Below are 22324 nucleotides of genomic sequence, written 5' to 3'. Positions count from 1 at the left end.
ATTCTATCCCATATTTTCATTCTTGGCTGAATCATGCAAATCTAAACATATTCTATAATATAATAATATCACTCTACTATGCGAGTATGGTATCTGCCAATCAATGCAGATATTACTCATGCTATTAACAAAAGGTTTCATTCCAGACATCCACCTTTTTAGGACAGCCAGAAACTTGCTGGATAGCAACTTCAATCAGCTTCAAGCTAGGATGCAAGCATGGTCCTCTATTGCTCCTCCAGAGTGTACAACATTCCCTGCTTCACAGCTGAACCAAAGGACTCAATCTACTCCATCAGACCTAGTCAATCCTTAATAGGATTAGGATTCAACATGGCATGTGTGCTACAGTGGTGGGATTCAAATAATTTAACAACCGGTTCTCTGCCCTAATGATTTCTTCCAACAACCAGTTCACTAAACTGCTCAGAAAGTTAACAACTGGTTATCCCTAAGTGGTGCGAACTGGCTGAATCCCACCACTGGTGTGCTAGCCGCCTCTGTAAACATGAAAAACTCTGGAACATGCTCCAAAGAAGATAGTGTGTCACCCTGTGGAGAAATGCCCTCTGAGTGCCTACCAAGGGAACTCTTGTCTGTATGCAATTCCATCATGTATTGACTATATAAATAGTCTGCCTTTAAATATGTAAACAGAGCAAATAGTTTCATATTTGCTCATTGAGAATGTAATTGTGATGTGTTTCCTTAACATTTTTGCCATATGCTAAATAAATAAATAATTCTTGGCTCATCATCTGAGCTAGCTAAACACTTTTCTGCAATATAACCATTCATGTCTGACCTTAATGTGGCCGATTCAAAAATCAATTTGGTTTCATTATCAAAGAAAGGGATACACTGTAAGAGCCAAGGTGGCGCAGTGGTTAAATGCAGCACTGCAGGCTACTGCTAGATCAGCAGGTCAGCGGTTCAAATCTCACTGGCTCAGGGTTGACTCAGCCTTCCATCCTTCCGAGGTGGGTAAAATGAGGACCCAGATTGTTGGGGGCAATATGCTGACTCTCTGTAAACCGCTTAGAGAGGCCTGAAAGGCCTATGAAGCGGTATATAAGTCTACTGCTATTGCTATTATTGCTATTCCATGGAAAATCATAGTAAATGTTAAAAAGAAAGCAGAAACGAAAGAAGTCCCTGTAAATTTTACTCTGCTAGTCATTGCCAACGATAGGGGGAAGCACTCATCTCCATTTCAAAGCCATTGAGCCATCACTGTCTAAAGATGTTTCTGTGGTTGGTTATGTGGCCAGCATGGCATCATGGAGCACTGTTTCCTCCCTACTGAAGTGGTACATCTCTATTTATCTACTCGCATGTTCATGCTTTAGAACTTTCGGACAGGTGTTTACCCTGTTACACACTTGGTCTCAAATCTGGGCTGTTAGCTTTTTAGCTGATAAGCCCAGCATTTTCACCAATAAGCTATTGCACCACAAATATGTTTAAAAGTTCTACAATAAAAAGGCATTAAAGTGTGTAAGTCCATCACTCATTGGGGGGGGGTAATGATAAGAGAGGAAAAAGTGAAAGAATTGGCTAATCTCTCTGACCATTCTCTGAAAAAAAATGGGGATTAGACAGTGACAATGGCTATTTATTTAACCAAGGAAGCTTTGGGTATAGAACTTCTTGGTCCGTGTTCACGCTAATTGCAAGTTTTTAAAGGGCAGCATCAGTTGCTATCACAATATTGTTTTGCACGTATTTCTATGGGATAATATCAAGGATCTGATGCATAAACCACATGGGATCTAATGACAAAAAAACTAGAAAATCCCCTCTGTTCAATTCTTCTTTAAATTTCAGATTTTGGAATCATCTAATCATAGTTCTGAAGGGATTTGATAAATAACCCATTGTTCCATTTTCTTTCTATTTTCATTACTTTCTCTCCAATTTTTTTTTCTGTTACAAAGCTCTTTGCTCTGCATGATAGCTGGCTGCAGCTTTTAGTTGCTTCCATTCTTTTAATGCCTTTTTCAACTGTGGTGTCACTGTGGTCTGGAGATTCAGAGACAGCAGGATGTAGCAGACCTCTACACACAGGTGTGGTGTTGTTCTAAAGCTGTAGAAATAGCTTTGCTTGGCTTATCAGATTGAGAATTCTTTTTCAGTGAGTTCCTGCTGAATAAGATAATAGCCCCTTTAAATTGCTAGTCTAACAGATACCGGGTTCGTGGTGCTTGCAAAACTAGCTGTCTTTATGGGGAAGCTGTAACCCTTTATATATTCCAGCAGCCCCGTCTCAATGGAGGGGGATGCTAGAAATTGCAGTGAAGAAAATTTGGAGAGGCATAGGTTCTCCATGACTGGTGATCAACTAATTACTCCTTTTGATACAGAAAAAAGAAAAAGAAGCTTTGGATAGATGTTCCTGCTATGTTCTGATCAAAACCAACTTTTCCTGATAGAAACTTCCACATTCACATTAGATTAAATTGATAAATGTGAGTATCTATTTACTATTACACAATTAAAAAGAAATATAACTATAGATTTCTTGCCTGAGAATCTGGGCACCTCGCTGAGGAAAAGCAAGATATCTAAGTATCTCTGAACTGGCCCTTTCTTGGTTTATCATCTAACAGGACAAAACAACTTAGCTGCATTGAGGTGAGAAATAGCATTGTTTGCTTGATACAAGGAAGAAAAAAAAAAACCAAATGGTAAACTATTTGAAGGAAATGGTAAATCTACTAAGGATATTATAATGATAACCATTAAAAATTAACAATTATGTGTGTATTCTATGTATTGTATTGTTTTACATACTCTATCATTCACTAGTAATTTAAGGTGGTGCATTTGTATTTGTTTATCATTTCAAGTGACGTAAGAGTGTTACTTATATAAGCAAGGATCCCTTATGAATTTCATGCACTATGTACACACAGATTTAGCAGTTTCCAGTTGATAGCCCATGGTATTATATAAGCAAAACATCCACCCTCATCCCCCACTGGTCCCTGAAGAAATCCTTCAAATATATGCAACTGGGGCAAAAGGAAAATTGGCAGAACATACAAGTCAAGCATGATATAGACAGAAGCTAATTTGTTGCAGACTAATTCAGTGCTTTGATTTCAGATACTTCTTAATAGCAATTTCTCTAGCAAGAACAGCAATGAACAGACAGGCAAATAAATGTTCCTGGCTTATGTTTACTAGCAAGAAGTAATAGGAGGTAAATGCTTTCTGGTACTGAAGGTAATACAAAGACTAAGAAGGATTGAAAGCATCTGCCTTCAAGACTATATCTATACCAAATAGTGTCTATCACTATCACTATTTATGTAATTTGTTTGATACAACATGTACTTAGATTCTGGAAAATACTCAGAAGGATCTAAATATATAGTCAATATTTGCTTGCTTCTCTGGTCTAGCTTTCTGTAATTTATCATTAAGTTATCCTAGTATGGAGATAGTAACCCATTTTTAACATGGTTCCATCAGTCACATACAGACTTTGTTCATTGTTTTTCTGATTCATCCAGAAGGAAGAGTTTAGAGAAGGCCAGCGCAATGCATAGATAGGAAAGAGCCAGATTAATACCTTTTAAAGAACCGTGAGCTACAAAGAAATAGGTGGCATGCCAATCAGTTGTTCAACAGGTGGTATCACAGTGACAGCAATGGAGTTGGTGGTGTTCATGACACCTGTGTTTTCTGGGGTGGAGTTGATGGCAGAAACCTAGGTGGTGGCAGCAGATTCTTCCTGGTGGCAGTGGTGCTTGGCAGCAATGAATTATTTTTTTTAAAATGCTGCTGGGTTATACAAGATTTCTTAGCAGACCACGTGGCCTTCTAGTGTATCTTGTGCCTGGCTTTTATGTATTTTTTAATGGTACAATAAACTATTATTATTAGTGCCATGGTGGCCTAGTGCTGAGACACGCCTCCCACCTGGAAAGTTGAGTGTTCAATCCTAGCTAACGGTAGATGTTCTTCTAGAGTGCATAGAAAAAATAACTGCTGCAATCTCCATGTGGCCTCAAGAAGGGCAGCTGGCCAGCAAAAACTTATCTCCATTCAGTCACCCCAACTCTATCCCGAATTAAGGGATTACAGGGTCATAAAAAGGCAGTTTTTTAATGATATAATATACATTTGACATTCATACATCCATCTCTCACTGCTTACAAAACACTTGGGAGGTTTACTATATGAAATACAGATCAGAATACCATTTTTAACTAAGGTTGTCATTTTGTTTAATTGAAGAATTTCCAATTATGACAGTTTATCTGAAAAAAAAATAGTTTTAAAACAATGGTTTTATAATGGGACATGTACTAGTTAACTTTCACAACTGCATAAAGAACATTCTATAGTGTAGATTATATGGCCTTGGATCTCCATTAGACCTCTTCAATATACAGTAGCATGTGTCATTATTTAGCTAAAAAACCTGAATACTTTATATAGCATTTGTCTATTTTATCTAGCATTTATGTAGATAATAATTCATATTCATATCATTTAATAATATAATAAATAAATCAGCATTTATTTCATCCCTTTATTTGATGTTTCAGATTTTATTTTTTGACCTTGTAGCTCATTAACTGGCAAAGAAGATTTTTATTAAACTGACAGTTGTCATTAAATGGATCCTTTGTTGAAAGCCTTTCTAGCCAGTTTTGATTTTCTCTAGAGCCAGCCTAATCAAGTTTACTTTATGATAATGATATTGTTTATTGCAAAAGCATTTCTCCTTGTCTTCAGGATTTCAAGCACTAGGTCATATTTATGAAATAATTTGATTGGCTGCACTACTAAGAAGTGAAAAAAAGTGTTTTAAGAATTTCCCTGTTTATTAATTTCTATTTATTGAATTAGCTTTTTCATCTGCTATAATATAGTAAATGTTGGTGACTTTATGTTATTTTAAATACTAAGTTTTATTTGTATGATTTCTTAAAATACAAATATGCATCTCTTATTTACAAACCTGTAGATAATATGATTTTTTGATGGAGAATTATAGTTGCTTTCTTCACACATCCAATTGATGTTCTTGTACTATTCTATATTCTATAGAACCATAATGTGTTTAAATAATGAAATAATGAAAAGTTGGATCAGATACTACAAAAGTGATTATGAAGTTGGTACTAAAGATAAGATTCAGTGAGGTGTAATCCTCTGCAGAGGACAATCAAATACATCTGAGAGACAGCTACTGTTGTTTTCTCTCAAATGTAACATGTTATTCTTCTTCTTTCCACATGAGAAATCTAAATTGATCAAGAAAGTATTTTGCATAACGTAGTTCCATGGCTGTTTAGGGCAAAACTACCTTCTCCCTCAAGGAACAGTGTCATACGAACCAATATTAGAAAAATTAAATAACATACATTCAGTGAATTTTCCTTTTACTTCCTTTGCTGTTTGCAATTTCTTTAAACCTTCAAAATCCATCAGCGAACACATTATAGAACAACAACAACAAAAGTAACTAAACACTAAATAGTTTTAATTTGAGATGGATTAACATGTAGAGAGGGGGTTTTGGTTGGTAGTGATAAAAATAATGTACGATGTGTAGTTGTGAATGATGGGGGCACTTTCACATAAGCAATGACCAATGGAAAAGAGGATGAATCTTCATTGATACTGAATCTTGAGTGATGTTGTCAATCCATAGAGGTAGCTGAGATAAAAAAAATTAACAGATGAATTTAGATCAGCATTCCACTCATTACCTAGCTGAAGAGCTATAGGAACTGATGGAATAACCACTGAAATGTGACCCATAATCTGCTTTACCTTTCGAGACCGAACTCTATGGAGAAAGCCTTAATGCTAGGAAAAGTGAAGGAAAGAGAAGAGGATGATCAACAGCATGGTGGGTAAACTCACAGTGGTGGTGAGGGTGCTATCGGAAGAACTGAAGGACCAGATTAGGGAGAGATTGTCATAGATAAAATTTATCAATGTGGTTATTGTCAGAGTTGGCAAATGAATATAATGAATAGAAGAGAAGAGAATTCTCAAGGGACAAATTCACTCAAGAGAATTTATCTCTGGTGCAGAAATTCTCACTAGATATATAAAGCAACAGAACCATCATCATCACCATCATCCTCTCAGTAAGAGGGGGAGTAAAAAAGTTAATAAGGATAAATGATAATACTACAGTGATACTACATGGGTAAACATTCATAGACATTAGACAGCACTGTGAAAATTAGATGTTCAGTGGATTGATGGTATGAAGGAAAAAAAAAACTATCCCCTGTTTTTGGCATGCAATGCCCTGTAGTGCAGTCCTGAGAGATAGAGTTGAAACAATTTATGTCCAGGATGTGAGTGGTCTGCAGATATCTTCTCAGCCCTTCTTCTGACCTGAGTAACATACACATCTTCTATGGAAGACAGGCTGCTTGCAATTGTTCTTTATGCAGTCTTAACTATCCATCAGAGTCTGTAACTGTCCTGCTTGGTTGCTGTAACCAGGCAGTTATAGAAGTACAAATGACAGACTCAATCATTCTTCTGTAAAACAGTATCAACAGTCCCCGGGGCACTCTGAACTTCCTGAGTTGATGCAGGAAGAACATTATTTGCCTTTTTAATGATGATTGTAATATTAAGTATTCATTTCAAGCCTGGGTGATTATAGAACCCCAAAATCTGAAGGATCCAACTGCTGTGCTATCAAAATATAGCAAGAGGTGGTCAAATAGAAGAGCTTCTCCTAAAATCCACTCTCATCTCTACATGTCTTAAGCATTTTCAGTTGCAGATTGTTCTGGCTGCACCACAAAAGTCATCTATATTCAGACCCATCACCATCTTGAATGAGGCCGATGACCATTGTATCATCTGCAAACTTCAGTACTTTAATAGTGAGTTCCCTTGAAATGCAGTCATTGGTATATATAGAGAGAACAGCAACAGAGAGAGCACAGAGCCATGAGGGGCACCAATGGTAATTGCCCAGGTACTGGATGTAATTTTCCCTAGCTTCACCTCTTGCTTCCTATTTGTCAAAAAGTTGATGATCCGCCTTCAAGTATAAAGAGGCACAGTGAGCTAAATCAGTTTTGAGTGAAGAATTTATGGAATGATGGTACTGAGTGCTGAGCTGAACTTTACAAAAAGGACCGATCAGTCTATGTGTGTCTGTTGCTTTTGCTTTTGCCAGAACCAGCTGCTTCTTTAATAGAGACAGAGTCATTTTCTCTTCTGCAGAAACACACAGGGAATTGCAGATTCAGGGATTTCAAAGGCAACATGTGGGATAGTAGCAATTAGTTGCCTCAAAACAAAGATAAGCCAATAAAGAAATGTACTAAATTGTTGTAGGCAAATCCTGCAAGCAGCAATAGCTCTGTGCATTAGCTTCACCAGCAATAGCTCCACCAAGCTCATTTTCAGCTCATCTGATCAACTGCTTGCTCTGCTTTCCAAAGAGTTCCTTTCACCAGGCTCCTTAATCTAATGTTCTCATCCTTGGTGCTTGTGTAGATTTGGACTTTAATATTCTGGAGTATGGATCAGGAAAGTTTATAAAATTCATGGCCACCAAGTACTTTGGCCCAACACATGTCAATAGACATACACTGGATCTCATTTTTTGCTTCAAGCACCTCTACTGTAATAAAAAAAATAACGGAGAACCTTCTACATGTATCAAAACCTTTGCTATAGTAAGATCACGTCTTGGTCCAGTTAAACTGATTGCCACCTCAAACCATCTAGGACCTACACAGACTTGTAACATCTTATGGGATAGTCCACCCTGGGAATATGATTAATCTGTAAGGTGTAAGGAAAGATTCTTGCTTGGAGAGTTTCCTAGCAGTATGGTAGGCAAGTCTGTCAACCATGATTTTTGAGGTTCATCTTAGTTCAACATGGAATGCTGCTAGATAAAAAGGCAAAAGCAAGACCTGGCCATTGGTGGAAAAGTTGAGCCTGAGTAAACCCAAGTATCAACTTAAATTAGAATTTACAGCAAGCTGATGGGAAATTGATTTTATATATATAGCTTAAAATGGCTACAGGGAAAAACATGCTTTTGAAACCCTTCTTTAGTAGTTATCATTCCATTCCACCTAACAGTTAAAGGTTTTTAATAGACGAGGAATAGAGAGTGAAGAGATTTCATTTCACTGCAGAATTCTGAACCCAGCATCTGAGCTCTAAAGATGACAGGTTTGCAAAACCTTAGGATGTTTTTGACAGTTCTAATGAATCATTTCTCTAGCAGTCCAACATTCTTGCTTTCTATTTGCAGCTACATTAAATATAAATAGGTGGACTAAATACAAAATGCTGAAAAATAGCCCAATTTTATACTGTAGTGAGATCATGTCATGGCTTTCAATGGATTTAATGCTCTCTGAAACAAATCTTTTTTTTTTTTTGTTACCTTTTCTTCCCCACATGTAATAGCACAAACTGTTTGGAGTTATATAAAAGAAATTCACTAAGATTGAAAGAAAGAAAAAATTCCTAGATGAGATTCATCTCATGAGCTAACAATTTCAAAACAAGCTTCTAAAAATCAGTGAGAGTCTAATCCAAATTTTATGAGTATTAATTACACCACTATAATTAGAATTTTGTCTCTTTAAGTTTTAAAGGTTACTTTGTTAATCTTACAGTTCGTGGCATTGTGCTTATTTCAGCAGAATCAATTAATTACAGTATATTTTTATTTATTAATATTAATCTGCTTGGAATGTTTTTGTTTGACTACTTGTATATAGCTTTCCCTGCATTCTCAGACACTAACACATCTGTCACTTTTTAATGGACTCAAAATAGTTTTGTGTGTACCAACTACATTTGCATGATCTCAAGTACAGTTGGCCTTTTGCTGTTATGTACCTAATATGTAGCATGTTGGATTATTATATCTCCTCTAATCAAATCTTGTTAAACAATCTGCTTGCTGCTGTGAGGAAAAGTAAATATATATATAGTATGTATTAGTGGATCTGAAGAAAAAAAATCAAGAAATAATATTCATGTGATTGTTCTATTTTCTTGAAACCCTCAAAGAGGCAGATATCTATTCTCAATTATCAGCAGTCTTATAAAAAGTAAAAATACAGAGAATTCTGCAAGGAAGAGCTGTGGTAAACTAATATACTATATATACTAACTCTATTACCTATAAAGATTTTAAGATTGGTGCCAGAATCCTCTTTCTCCCAGATTTTTAGGAAAACGGTCAAATAGAGATCTCAGAGGATATTGCCTCAGTATTAAACCTTTTACCATTCCAACTCAATGAGTAGTTTGTTTGCTATGATATAAACATGGAACTGATAGCACCACTACAAACAAGCTTGCAAGATAAATGGAAAGAACATAATTATTATGGGAATTATTTACCTGTGAGCATAAAATGGAAAAGAAAGATTATAACCAAATTCTGTATATGCATGCAGTAATTTTCAGAATTTTACAGCCAAATAAGCTTTAATAACTTTTTCACCAAAGCAGATTTCCCTAACATTTATGTCAGCAATTCAGTGACAAATGGAAACAGGACAAAAGATGGACTGAAATTCTATATGGCTTTCAACAGTTTTAAAACATTATAAAGATAAAGGTTTACCCTGTCCAATTAAGTCAATTCAGTATTAACTGAAGACATCATTGTCATGTGGCCAAAATGACTATATATCAAGGGGCATAGAATGCTGTTACATTCCACCAAAGTGATATCTATTTATCTACTTGTATTTGCATGCTTTTGAACTGCTAGGTTGACAGGAACCAGGGCAGGTAATGGGAGCTCACTGTGTCATGCGGCGTTCAGGTCTTGAACCCAGTGTATCACAAGTTCAGCTTCTTTAACCACTGAGTCATTGTGTCCCCTTTTAAAACATTAGTTAATTACATATTTTACTAGAATATGTTAAGACTGGCTAGACTATTTTGTGCTAGGTAGGCCATAGATGCTACATTACATTTAGAGGTGAAATATACTTAGCACTAGGATTATGACATTGATTTACTAATACTAATACCAATCTACTACCACTTCTAGTTTGGGTAGATACAATCCCTGCTATTAGAATTATTGTAAAAATTCATTTACTATTTACTACCTCTGTTGCTTTTATTTTTATCAGGTGCAAGTCTGACTACACTTCAACTCTTCTTTCAGGACAAATTGCATTTGTAACCTCATATAACTGTCCAATTCTGCCATGTAAAGTACTGTAATAATAGGGGAAATTGTACCTACAAATGGACTCTCATTTATGCAATTTCTGTATGTTAGTGTTTATTTTAATATAATACAATTTGGATCCAATAAGCCTATTAACTTCAACTACTCACTTAATTTACAATGAATTCAAGAAGTTATCCAGGGTCAAGTAGCTTTTCAAAACATAATTAAGGGGACGTAGTGGTTCAGTGGCTAAAATGCTGAGCTTGTCAATCAGAAAGGTCAGCAGTTTGGCAGATCGAATCCCTAGTGCCGGGTAGCGGAGTGAGCTCCCATTACTTGTCCCAGCTTCTGCCAACCTTTGCATGTAAAAATGCAAGTAGAAAAGTAGGAACCACTTTTGGTGGGAAGGTAACAGCATTTCATGCACCTTCAGACAGTGCTGGCTCTTCGGCTTTGAAATGGAGATGAGCACCACCCCCTAGAGTTGGGAACGACTAGCACATATGTGTGAGGGGGAACCTTTTGCATTTTAGGGAGACCTTCATTAGATATGGCTGCTGCATAACATGCAGATCCCTTTCAAACTCTAATACAGGTATATAGTAAGAACTGTGAGGCCTGGAACTATGAACAGATTGTTATACCTCTTGATGACAGATTTATAAGGATTGAGAAGGTGCTCATAAAAGCAAAAGGTGAAATGTTTCCCTGGAACTTTAATGTCAGGTGCAACTCAATTTTTTTGTTTTATATTGTTAGGTTATTCCAGTGGAGAATGATTCCAAACCAACTGCTGCAAAAGCAATATTGCAAATGGTACAGTGTATCTGAATGTAAAATTATATAGTATTCAATAATGTTAATATACAATTTCCATTTTTTACCTAGCCATATTAGTTCATATTGCCCTTTTCCAAGTGTGTTTAACTCATGGCCTGCATGTCACATGCGATCCTCAACAAATAGTAATGCAGCCCCACAAGATAATAATAAAGCACGAAACCAAGTAAACCAGCCTGAAGATGACGAATGAGACTTCATCGAAACGTTGCCAAGACACTTCCAATTTTACACGGGAGAAAACCCGAATAACCAAAGACCTACATACAAACACCAGCGAAAACCTCAGAAAACAAATATATATATATAATATCATATATTTTACATGTGACCCAAGACAATTCCTCTTCAAAAATGTGGCCCAGACAAGCCAAAATGTTGGACAACCATGCACATATGATGATTTGCAGAAATTTTGGGCCTCTAGTACTGACTACATTTTTAAAATTCCTTTCTAACTTTATTATAGTTAAAAGTAATAAGTGATATGTTCGATCCTTCTACCTGCTGCTGAAGAAAGAAACATGAATATTTTTTAGCATATTTTATTTGCTGGAAAAGATGATAAGCTATATCTCATATAAATAACCTGGACCATATCTTAGTTATTGTATATTCATCAGCAATAGCCCATTCTTAAATGCTTGGGACCAGCTCTTTGTTGAAAACATTTCAGTTTCATATTATTGCCATTTGTGTAATATTTTTTTTATTTCCATAATCCCCAAATTCTTTGTATTACCCATGTAAAGATATAAATGTAGGATATAAATAACTGCTTGTTCAAGAAATCAGCTGTCTTCTGAATTGAGGGTAAAATGCATATTGTAGCAATGAAAAAGATTATATATTTCATTCTGGATGTAGCTGATAAATATTAAAGAATAAAAATACTCTTGATTTGTAGAGAAGGGTGGCCAGTATTTCCATCTCCAGAGCTTTGTTAGATAGTTTATTTTATTTAGCAAAGACAGTGATGAAAATTATACTAAACATGTCAACACTTTGGTAACCCTGAAGCATTTTGGCATGCTCACACTGTACAACCTAAACACAACAATGTACCCCTATGCTATCTGCTTGCTTTAATTCATATTAGCAGATGGGTTTTCAGAGCATGTCACCTGTTTGACAAAAGATACATTTTTAATGGGCAAATGATTGTCATTTGCATAGCAAATACAAATGTGCTTCTTCGTTAGGTTTTAATAGGAAGAAGTGGGCAAAGGGTAGGCTCATTTGCATCACTGAATGCTTCATTTTCACACTGTTTGTTGTCTGCAGAAATATACAGGTATCAGTGTTAAATGTCCAGGAAAAACAAACTCTTTGTTAGATTTACAGCCACTATCTGGGGTGACAGTTCAGCAGTAGCAATACATTTCATGGTGAAAAATATCCAAGACATTTCAGTTTTATTCCTTGCTAATTTTTAGAGATGTGGGATGCAGATATTGCATACACATGTGCATTTCCTGAACAGAAGAAATATTTATTCAGAACCTCTAGTACTTGCAAATGACAAAAGCTGTTGTTTTAACTAATGGTGCTATGAATTTAGGTGAAGAGAAAAGAGAGATTGAGAAGATGCCTGAAGGCCGTGAGATAATTTTATTACTAATATATTCCCTTGGTTTGCTTTTTGAACTCTGTCATTCCTTGCCTTACAGCTGTAGTTAATGAATGGGGAGACTATTCAAATGAGCCCCAAGCAAAATATTATTCATGAATTTTCTAGGACGGAAGCTATAAGAAGGGCATCAATGGCATCAGGTTCATTGGTTATGCTTAAGGGTTCATAAGTACCTTTGTTGCCCTAGAAAAATAATTGTCTTCAGTTCAACCAGCCCGTTCTACACCCTGAGCAGCTGCCAATGAGCCAGCAATAAAACAAAAGAGAGGTGGAAGGAAACAAAGGCAATCAGATGAGAAGCCAAGCATTGGTGGGCTTACAGAACAGCCTTTCTTATGCAGATAGCAGTTCGGCTTACAGAATTTCCAAATGCAAGCAAATTGATATATGCAAGCTTCTTCTTTTTTTCAATAGGCTTACCAGTGCCTTATGCTTATCATCTGCTCTTTTGCCTGGAATGCTGCTGTTAAGAAAACAAAAAAGAGGGGAAACCAGGAATCAAATGGGACACAGAAAGACTAAACAATACCCCTTCTCTCCAGGTTCATTTTCAGGTAAGAAATCAGGTCTAATTTAAAATTGATAAAACAGTCAATCCGATATGATGAGATTAAGAATTAAGGATTTTTCCACCCTAAGGAATTTGCAGAGAGATACACATCTCATGAATAAATATAGCAGTCTAAGGTATTTATTGATTCACATGCCATTTGTTTGAGTGTTTGCCCTAAGGGGGGCAAAAAGAAGCCTATTATTATTGACAATATAAGAGCTATGGTTATATTTGCAGACAAAAAGTACATTTAAATTGTGCCTCACGGTGAGAACATGAGCCAACCAAAGCCAGTAATTCAAAGTTAAGACTGACATTATGTCAGACCCCATAGTGTCAGCAAAAGTGACAACTGTGCCTTTGCATTTCCAAGCATCTGTAAATTTATATCTCAATTTTTAATGAAATATATTGCTGTGGTTTTCCTTTTCTAAACTCTACTTATTTTATTTTATTTTCTGTTTTTGTTTTGTGAAAGTATTTAAGTTGCAGGGTGAACATCTTTATTTTATAACTGTTGATATATTCAAGAGCTTTTTCCATGTGCTACAAGGTGTATATATACCCAAATAGGAAGCTGCACATTATACACCTAGATAAACAGATGAAGAAACAAAACATATTACATTCTATCAAAAGCAAAAGGGTTACACAACTATGTGGGCTAAGAGTCGGCAAATGAAAGTCTCACAAAAGAACTCAGAGAGTTCTCAGAACTCAGAGTTTACGTATTACAACAAATTTCAGCTGAAAGAACCTTCCCCTAAGAGAGGTAGAAATGAGATCTATATTGACTCAAGTCTATTTTCAAAGTGAGTGAAAGGGGCTAAACAAGGAATCTCCAACAGAGTGAATGCAATGAAAAATAAAAGTGGTGAAAAGACTTGGGATGAATTAAAGTGAGGGAATGATGGATAAGATATTTTAGATATGTTTTTATGAGAATTATATTGAGAAGTCGAGGTGGCGCAGTGGTTAAATGCAGCATTGCAGGCTACTTCAGCTGACTGCAGTTCTGCAGTTCGGCTGTTCAAATCTCACCGGCTCAGGGTTGACTCAGCCTTCCATCCTTCCGAGGTGGGTAAAATGAGGACCCGGATTGTTGTTGGGGGCAATATGCTGACTCTGTAAATCGCTTAGAGAGGGCTGAAAGCCCTATGAAGCGGTATATAAGTCTAACTGCTATTGCTATTGCTATAAGTCAGATAATAGAATTGAAACAAATGCTATAATTGATTGTCTTCTAATGCAATGGTCTCCAACCCTGGCAACTTTAAGACCTGTGGACTTCAACTCCCAGAGTTCCTCAGCCAGCAAAGCTGAGTTGAAGTCCACAAGTCTTAAAGTTGCCAAGGTTGGAGACCACTGTTCTAGTGTATTGCAATTCCATTAAATCAAAGAAACATAATTTTAAAAATTAGTACGTATGATTTATTTTGCCATATGGAACATTGTTTATGTAGAGGGATAAGGAAAAAAATGAATGCTTAAAAATGGTTCAACATTCAGCAGAAAGTAGTCTAGGATCTGTGATATCTCCTTGCTTGTTTAATTTATGAATGAACTGATGTCCGAATATCTTGGTCAGAAATATGAAAACGTGTGGGTTTTTTTGTATGCGGACAATGTTGTGTTATTGGCAAAGTTTCCTATTGAGGCGTTGCAAATATTAGATTATGTAATGTTGGACCTTAGTCATGGGTTCAAATAAAGTTGTTTTATAGATGTTTTTTAATTTTGTCTCAAATGTTATTTTCTGATTTCTTTAGATAGATTTTTAAGTATTCACAGATCACTCATGGATGCAATTTTTGTACTGGTCTAAGACTAATAAAGTAAGATTGTATGATGCAATGAACTCTATTAAAATATAAATTAATGTATTGAAATTAAGGCTGTGTATTTTGACAGGGGAAAAAGGAGTGATGATAAATTATACATAAATGGTGGGAAATAAGAAAAGAGATGAATCTGTGTATCTTGGTAGAATGTTCATTGAAAATGGGTAATGTATGAAGAAATTACCATTGGGGCTTGTGAAGGCAAGAATGGACAACAAAGAAAAAAGTTATGGAGAAATACTGTGATTTGCCTTGCTAAAAACTGGATTTAGATTTCTTTTTCTCCTACTCTCAGCTTTTAAATTCCTTCCCTCACTGTTTCTCCAAGAAGAGGTCTGAATGACTTAAAAGCAGGACTTTACAATTGTACGGTTGTATATCCTATTGGTGCATACACAGAAGCACAACTAGCGCAGTAGGTATACGGTCATTCTGGTGCCTTATTCTGATCAACATGGTGGGATGTAGGGACACTATTCCATTACTAGTTCTGCTAGGAATAAGGTTCTTCATATGGCTCATGGAAGGGAAAGAAAACCTGTTCTACCTCTTGTTAAGTGCCTTGCACTGGATTCAAACCGTAAAGTGGTAATGTTACAAGGTTTTGGTTTTGTTTTTTTTCAGAAGCTTTTAAAATCAGGTAGCAAAGTTTATTTTTATCCCATATGTTACCAGTGGTATGCTCAACCAGACTTTTCTGAAAGCAGGATGATCAAGCAGATGATCAAGACAACTATTGTAGTGATAACAAGATGAAACCTATTAAAATTAATGTTAACTAATTGGCTTTGTGTTATTTCATATCCATATGGCAATTTAATTTAACAACTGACATCATTCTCATCTGCTTTTCTAGAAAAAAGATTGGAAAAATCATTAAAGTTTATGATAATTGATCTGTTTACTTCTAGATGGAAGAAAAATATGATGGCCATCATGAGGTACAGTAAACCTCTCTGCAAAATATTAATAATATCCCAAATTCAGAGAATTGTGACTTTAGCATTTGCAGTCATTGCACTGTCAGTGACCCCAGAAAGTACAGAAAGCATAGGTTCGAATTTTTACTTAAATTATTTTAAGCAGTTTATTTTAAGCAATAACATTACAGTTTGATTATCAATTTATCCATTTTGCATCAAAATGTTGTCCTCTTTTTCAAATTGTATTATAATTATAATTTCCATGTATCTTGGTACTCCCTGACTTTGGTCCTCTCTTTAAAATGTTGTGGACTTCTCTCTTTTCATTTCAAATTCTTACTTGAGTTATCTGATCAAACACTTGATTGAATCAAGAGTCACAAAAACCTAAGGTGCCTCACCAGTGCTGGGTTTCAAAAAAATTTAGAATCTCTTCTGTAGATGTGGCCTGCTTTGTGGGAGTGGCTTGCTGGCCATGTGATTGGGTGGGAGTGGCTTGCCAGCAATGTGACTGAGTGGGAGTGGCTTGCCAGTCATATGACTGGGTGGGTGTGGCCAACTTGTAAAATGTGGTGAAACTCACTTAACAACACTCTTGCTTAGCAACCAAAATGTTGGCTCAGAAACTCTGGCATTTGAAGTACGCAAGTCATAAAGCTACCAAGTTACAAGGCCCTTGCACCCCTAACCCAGGGGTGTTCAAACTTGACAGCTTTAAGACTTGTGGATTTCAACTCCCAGAATTCCTCCTCTCACTCTTCATCATGATGATGTGTGGACGGGCAGGGAGAGGGAGCTGGAACTAGTTCTAAACGGCACTGTAGATTTGTGGAACCTCTTCTATAGAAGAGATTACAACTGGCAGGAACCCACGCTTGGGCCTCACTTTCCATATCTTCACTGTTGATTTGTTCTTCTTTGTTGTGGAGGAGTTCTAAGATTTACATATTTATGATTCTTTGAGATAGTCTGTAATTCTTTTGCCTTTACATAAGGCTTCTTTTCTTGACATTTTTCTTCTGTTTGGTCTTCCAAAGCAGGAGTTTGGCTAAGTTAGAAGAATGAAATCTGCCAAATAACTTGGGAGAGTGACAGACTTAGCATGCTATCTTCTCCACTGGCTGATTTAACTGACTTGTTTATGTGTGAAAAACTCAGAGTGACAACTTATTTTCATAAGATTCATACAATACAGGTGAAAATAGTACCTTATTCAAACCTGTTCAGTACCTCACAATTAACATTTCAAAAATGGAATATGAAAAGTAACAAGTTTTAAATGGCAAAGTTTCTATATAGCTTCATTAACTTAAAATTGTAAAAGTACATTTCAATGTAATAAAAATATAATTGGGCAAACAGGAAAGAAAGATCAAAATACTTCCTCGTGTTAACTGCAGAAGATTGACTTTTCAATGTCTATGATTCTCAAACAGTAATAATTTTGCAATTTAAATGATGATACTTTTCATATTCAAACTATACAAAAATTATTCAGGGATTTCTCTGTCATGCCACTGCTGTATTGGAATTTAAACTCAAGCTTCCTACATCCAAACCAAATGCTTTTGGCACCGGACCTCATTAATTAAACATGGTAAAAAAATATCTAGCTCCATTTTCCAGTAGCAAAAATAATGTGATTATCATTTTCAGTCCAGCAAATTTATGCTGAGTCAATCCTCATAAATTATTCTGCATCACCTGGAGGGAAGTATCAATTGGGAGTGCCAAGCTGAAGATAGCATGAAGTTAAGGGAATTGGCTAATAAAGCAGAGAAAAACATCACAATTCAAAATGAATTTGCCAGAATGAATAATGAAACAAATCCAACAGAATGGTGTTGAAGTGTGACAAGCAGAAGATTAAGCAACTAGGTAGCAAAACATTAAATATCTAAGTTCTGAATGGAGTGACTCAGCTTTGGAAGTGCATGTCAGAAGAATCCAGGAATATGAGTGGAGTATGGACCACCATTGTGATGAACTGTGAACAAACAGGCAAACAAAAGCAAGTAGTGGGAATAAGAAAAGTCAAACATTCTGCTTATTCTTTATTGGTCAGACAACTGGTAGAATATTGCAGTTGCAGCACAACATTTAGGAAGGACCTTAATAAATTAGACCAAGACAAGAACAGACAAAATGATAAAGAGCCAGGAAGGAAAACCTGAGTGGGGAACTAGTGAAGGCACTGGCTAAGTGTATCCTGAAAAACACATGATTATGTGTTGGGAATCTCCCATCCAGGCAAGAGAATGGGTCAAATGAAGAACTTGCACAGCTGAAAGAGGCATAAGCCTGACCCCTCCCCTCAAATTCCATGGGACTTTTTCTGTTTGTTCTCAAGGGAAGGCAAGCAGACTGGAGAGGTTCTTGTAATATAGGTAGAACACAATAAAATAGCTGACTTTGACCTTTCACAAGGGAATCTAGTTGCTTGTGCCTGACATTATGGGAAAACATGATGGTTGACTTCAATAATGTGAAGAGCTGTCAGGCAGAAAATAGGCAGTATTGTTTCAAGTTAGTACAAAGTACAAAACAAGAAACAGAGGATTTAAATTACAAGATGGCCTATTTGGTCAGGAACACAGGAAAACATTCTAATACAGATAATCTATAACTTTCAACAGTTTATTTAATGGCCATTCATAGTTAAACTTGCATTTAAAAATGACTTATGATCATTTTTCATATTGATGACCATTGCACCATCCCATGGTCATATAATCAAAATTCAGTCACTTGGCAACTGAGTCACATTTATGATGGTTGCAGATCGTTGCAGTGTGTTGGGGTCACTGATCAGCTTTTGCAAACCTCTGACAAGCAAATTCCATGGGAAAGTCAAATTCACTTAACAACTTGTTACTAATTTAACAATTGCAGTGATTCACTTAACAATGGTGGCAAGAAAGATAAAATGGGGGAAAATTCAAAAACTGTCTCACTTAGCAAAATAAATTTTGGGCTTAATTGTGGTTGTACGTAGAGGACTACCTGTAGGAAGACATTCCATTGTGTCACATGACTGCCTTATGAGGTGGTGGACACTTATTTGCAGGACATGTTAAACAGAGGGCAGTTCGTGTATTTCCATACTGAGTGGCAGTTGGAATAGGCTGAAAATTCAATTTTAAGGTCATTTCCAACTGTTATATTCTGTGCCCAAAGATTTGAAATAAAAAGAAAACAGATTCAGGGTTTATATCTGGAAGTATTCCATGAGGGTGAGGATGGTTAAGCAGAGGAACAGTCTATCTAAAACACAAACAGATCTTCCTTGACTTAGAGAATTTCAGGCTAGGAATGAATGACTGCCTATTTAAGAGAAGGAAATGAAGCCAGATGACCTATAGGCCCTTCCAATGGTGGGATTCAGCCAGTTCGCACCTATTCGGGAGAACCAATTTGTAACTTTCTAAGTAGTTCAGAGAACCGGTTGTTGGAAGAAATCTCCTTTTGTTTTTTTCCACTTTACAAGGCTAATCCTGTAAGGAAGGCAGGAAGGAAACATTCTAGTGTTGTTTCTAGCCTAATCTTTATTGACCTGCTTACAGAAACTGCCTCTCTGGTTAACTCTTACTACATTGTAACAGCTAAGGCAAAGCGTCCATCGACATGAGTGACCTTGAGTTGGCCACGCCCACCCAGTCACATGACCACCAAGCCCCACCTACCCAGATGGTCATTAGAGCAGAGAAACGGTTGTTAAATTATTTGAATCCCACCACTGGTCCCTTCCAACTCATACATACTATAATCCTAAAGCAAACAGTATGGATGGACATTGGAAGTTGATTCCTGATACAGTCCTACTTGCAGTACTTTCATATACAGTGAATATGAAAATGAATAGAAATAGCACAATCTCCAAACAGTGCCCAAGTTTTCTGCCCTGGGGACCTTGTTGCAACAAGATGCTCTTTCTTTTCTGGCTACAACAGGACAATCAGTGAATTACTCCCTCCTAAAAAGCATGCTATTCTTCAATTTATATCAAAATGCATTGACAGTATCGCTATGGAGGTCATTTGTCTTTATCTTTGCAGTACCTGACAAGAAGCATGATTACAGCTGTGAGGGTACCAAAATAAAAAATAAGAAGAAAAATCCTGTCCAAGAGCCTTATTATTTATCACTTTCTGAAATGGTGACTAGCTCTCACCAGGAAATATAATTATTTTTGCTGCCAATTTAAAAAATATATTATTTTGTTCCCCAGACAATAAGTACCAATCTCTTCCAGGCTTCCTGTGTGATCAGTGTCCATCTGTATTTGGTATATAGAGGTCATACTCAGTGAGAAAATGAAGGCTTATGTGAAATCAGAATTCATATTTAACAGAGACATGTTAAAAATACAATCAAAATACTTAGAAATTATTAGTGGTATCTAATAATGATATCTAAGCAAACATACGGCAACAACATCACACTTACTCATATAGAAGGAGACATGAGTAATATAAGAAGACTTAATTTCTAGGATACATGAATACGATTTTATTGTCAAACTATTCTACAGCTTCCTTATTTCATACACTTGGTCAGATAGATTAATAGAACTTAAATAATTTATTTAGTGATTTGTTCATAATTATTAAGCAAAACATGGTTCTTCTTTAAAGTTTTTTTTTATTATGTTCTGGCTTTTACCCTGAGATCAGGGAATTTGGGGGGCCCAATGGTGTCATACTATCATAAAGAGGGATCTTTGTAACACCTCCAGTGCTTTTTGTAATTACTTATCCAGAGATGCTAGGGTCACAGAAACAAGATTCCAAGTTTTATTATTCACCCAGGCATCAGACTTGAAGGTTAGTAATTCGAGATTCCAAAATGCTTGTTTGATAAGCTAGTTTTATTACAGGTACTAGAAAAGTCATGGTTCAAATATTATATCTTTTTCAAATGTAAGTTTTCTGCTGTAGAATGATTTATAGGAAGCAGATTATCTGGATTTCATTCAGTCTGGGTTCAAGTCCAAGCATGAAAAAAGTTCCTCTAGTGGATTATATCAACCTTTGCATGGGAATTTGTGCTTGATACAATAAACTATAGGAACTTGGTCAATTTTTTGAGAGGGTTGGAACTAGGAGGCACCACTGAGTGCTTCCAATGATTGGTAGAGGAACAGAGGTCTGCTAGTGGGCATTCTCTTGTGGGGCAAGTGTCCAGCCATCTCACACTTACCTTGTAATAACAAAACTGCTGGGAGAGATTATTCATCAATTTGTTAGCAGTATAATGATGGTACCCAGTTGTGTATCCCCATCCTGTTCTAAGAAGTCTTGACTCAGTTTCTGGAAGCTGTAGAAATCAAGATAGGTTGGAACAGATGGGCATTGAATCCAAAAAGCACTTGGTTATTTGCACCAATTTTAACTCTGACTATTCTGGTGGCTACTGCATGGTTTGCAGTCTTTGCTCAGTGTCAGCTGCTCTCCCATTTATAGTCCTACTCGGTAATCCATGTTGTACTACAGAAATGAAATGTGCTTTACATCAGATTTACTACCAAACTGGTAGATCAGAGCAGTTGCATCCACATAATACAAAAGTTATAGGCACTTTATTGATTTCTAGTAGTTTTCTGGGCACAATTCGATACGTTGGTTTTAATTTTTAAAGATTCCCATGGTTTGGCTGTCAAGTATCTTCCACTTTCTTCATATGGAACTAACTTATCCTGCACAATCATCCCAAGTGACTAGGTAGAAATTTCCCCAGATATGTAAAGGCAGAGGAGGAAGGGCTTTATATTGGTAGAAGAGTTTCTCAGTAGAGATTCAGAATAGATATTTTTCAGAAAGACTCTGAAGATGTACTACATAAAATAAATTTATCTATAAATATTCACACATAAATGCATCCAGAGATAAAGGCCAATATTATTTCCATCCTTTAAAAAATAATTGCCTCTTCTCACAAAGATATCTCTTAAATTCAAAACTCTTAACTTCTTCTTCCAAAATCTAATGTACTTCCAAGATGTTTTAATTTATGAAAAAGAAATTCAGAGATGCACTCTGTTGCCTGGTGTCCTCTTCTATCAGAAAGTAACAAAAAAAAAACCATTTTAACAATGCATTTGCAGGTGATTCAGCTATCCAACTATGAGGCTAATTAGGAATGGTAGATAGCAATGTTTAGTTATTTTAGCTCAACTAGAAACCTAACAGGAATTCTAGACATTGCACAAGTTTTTGGTTTGTTAGAACAAATATCCTGTGCTCTTCAATTGATTAAGGGTCAAGACTTTTTCTAAAAGTAAATGAGAAAGACTCACAAAGATTCTAAGTGTTAATTTGTGTTTTAATATATTAATACTCATGCAAGAAACATCACCCAATATAAAATGTG

The sequence above is a fragment of the Thamnophis elegans genome, chromosome 7, assembly GCF_009769535.1.
Source record: "Thamnophis elegans isolate rThaEle1 chromosome 7, rThaEle1.pri, whole genome shotgun sequence".
Classification (NCBI taxonomy): domain Eukaryota; kingdom Metazoa; phylum Chordata; class Lepidosauria; order Squamata; family Colubridae; genus Thamnophis; species Thamnophis elegans.
The sequence above is the reverse complement of the archived record's forward strand: the minus strand, read 5'-3'. Positions refer to the sequence as shown.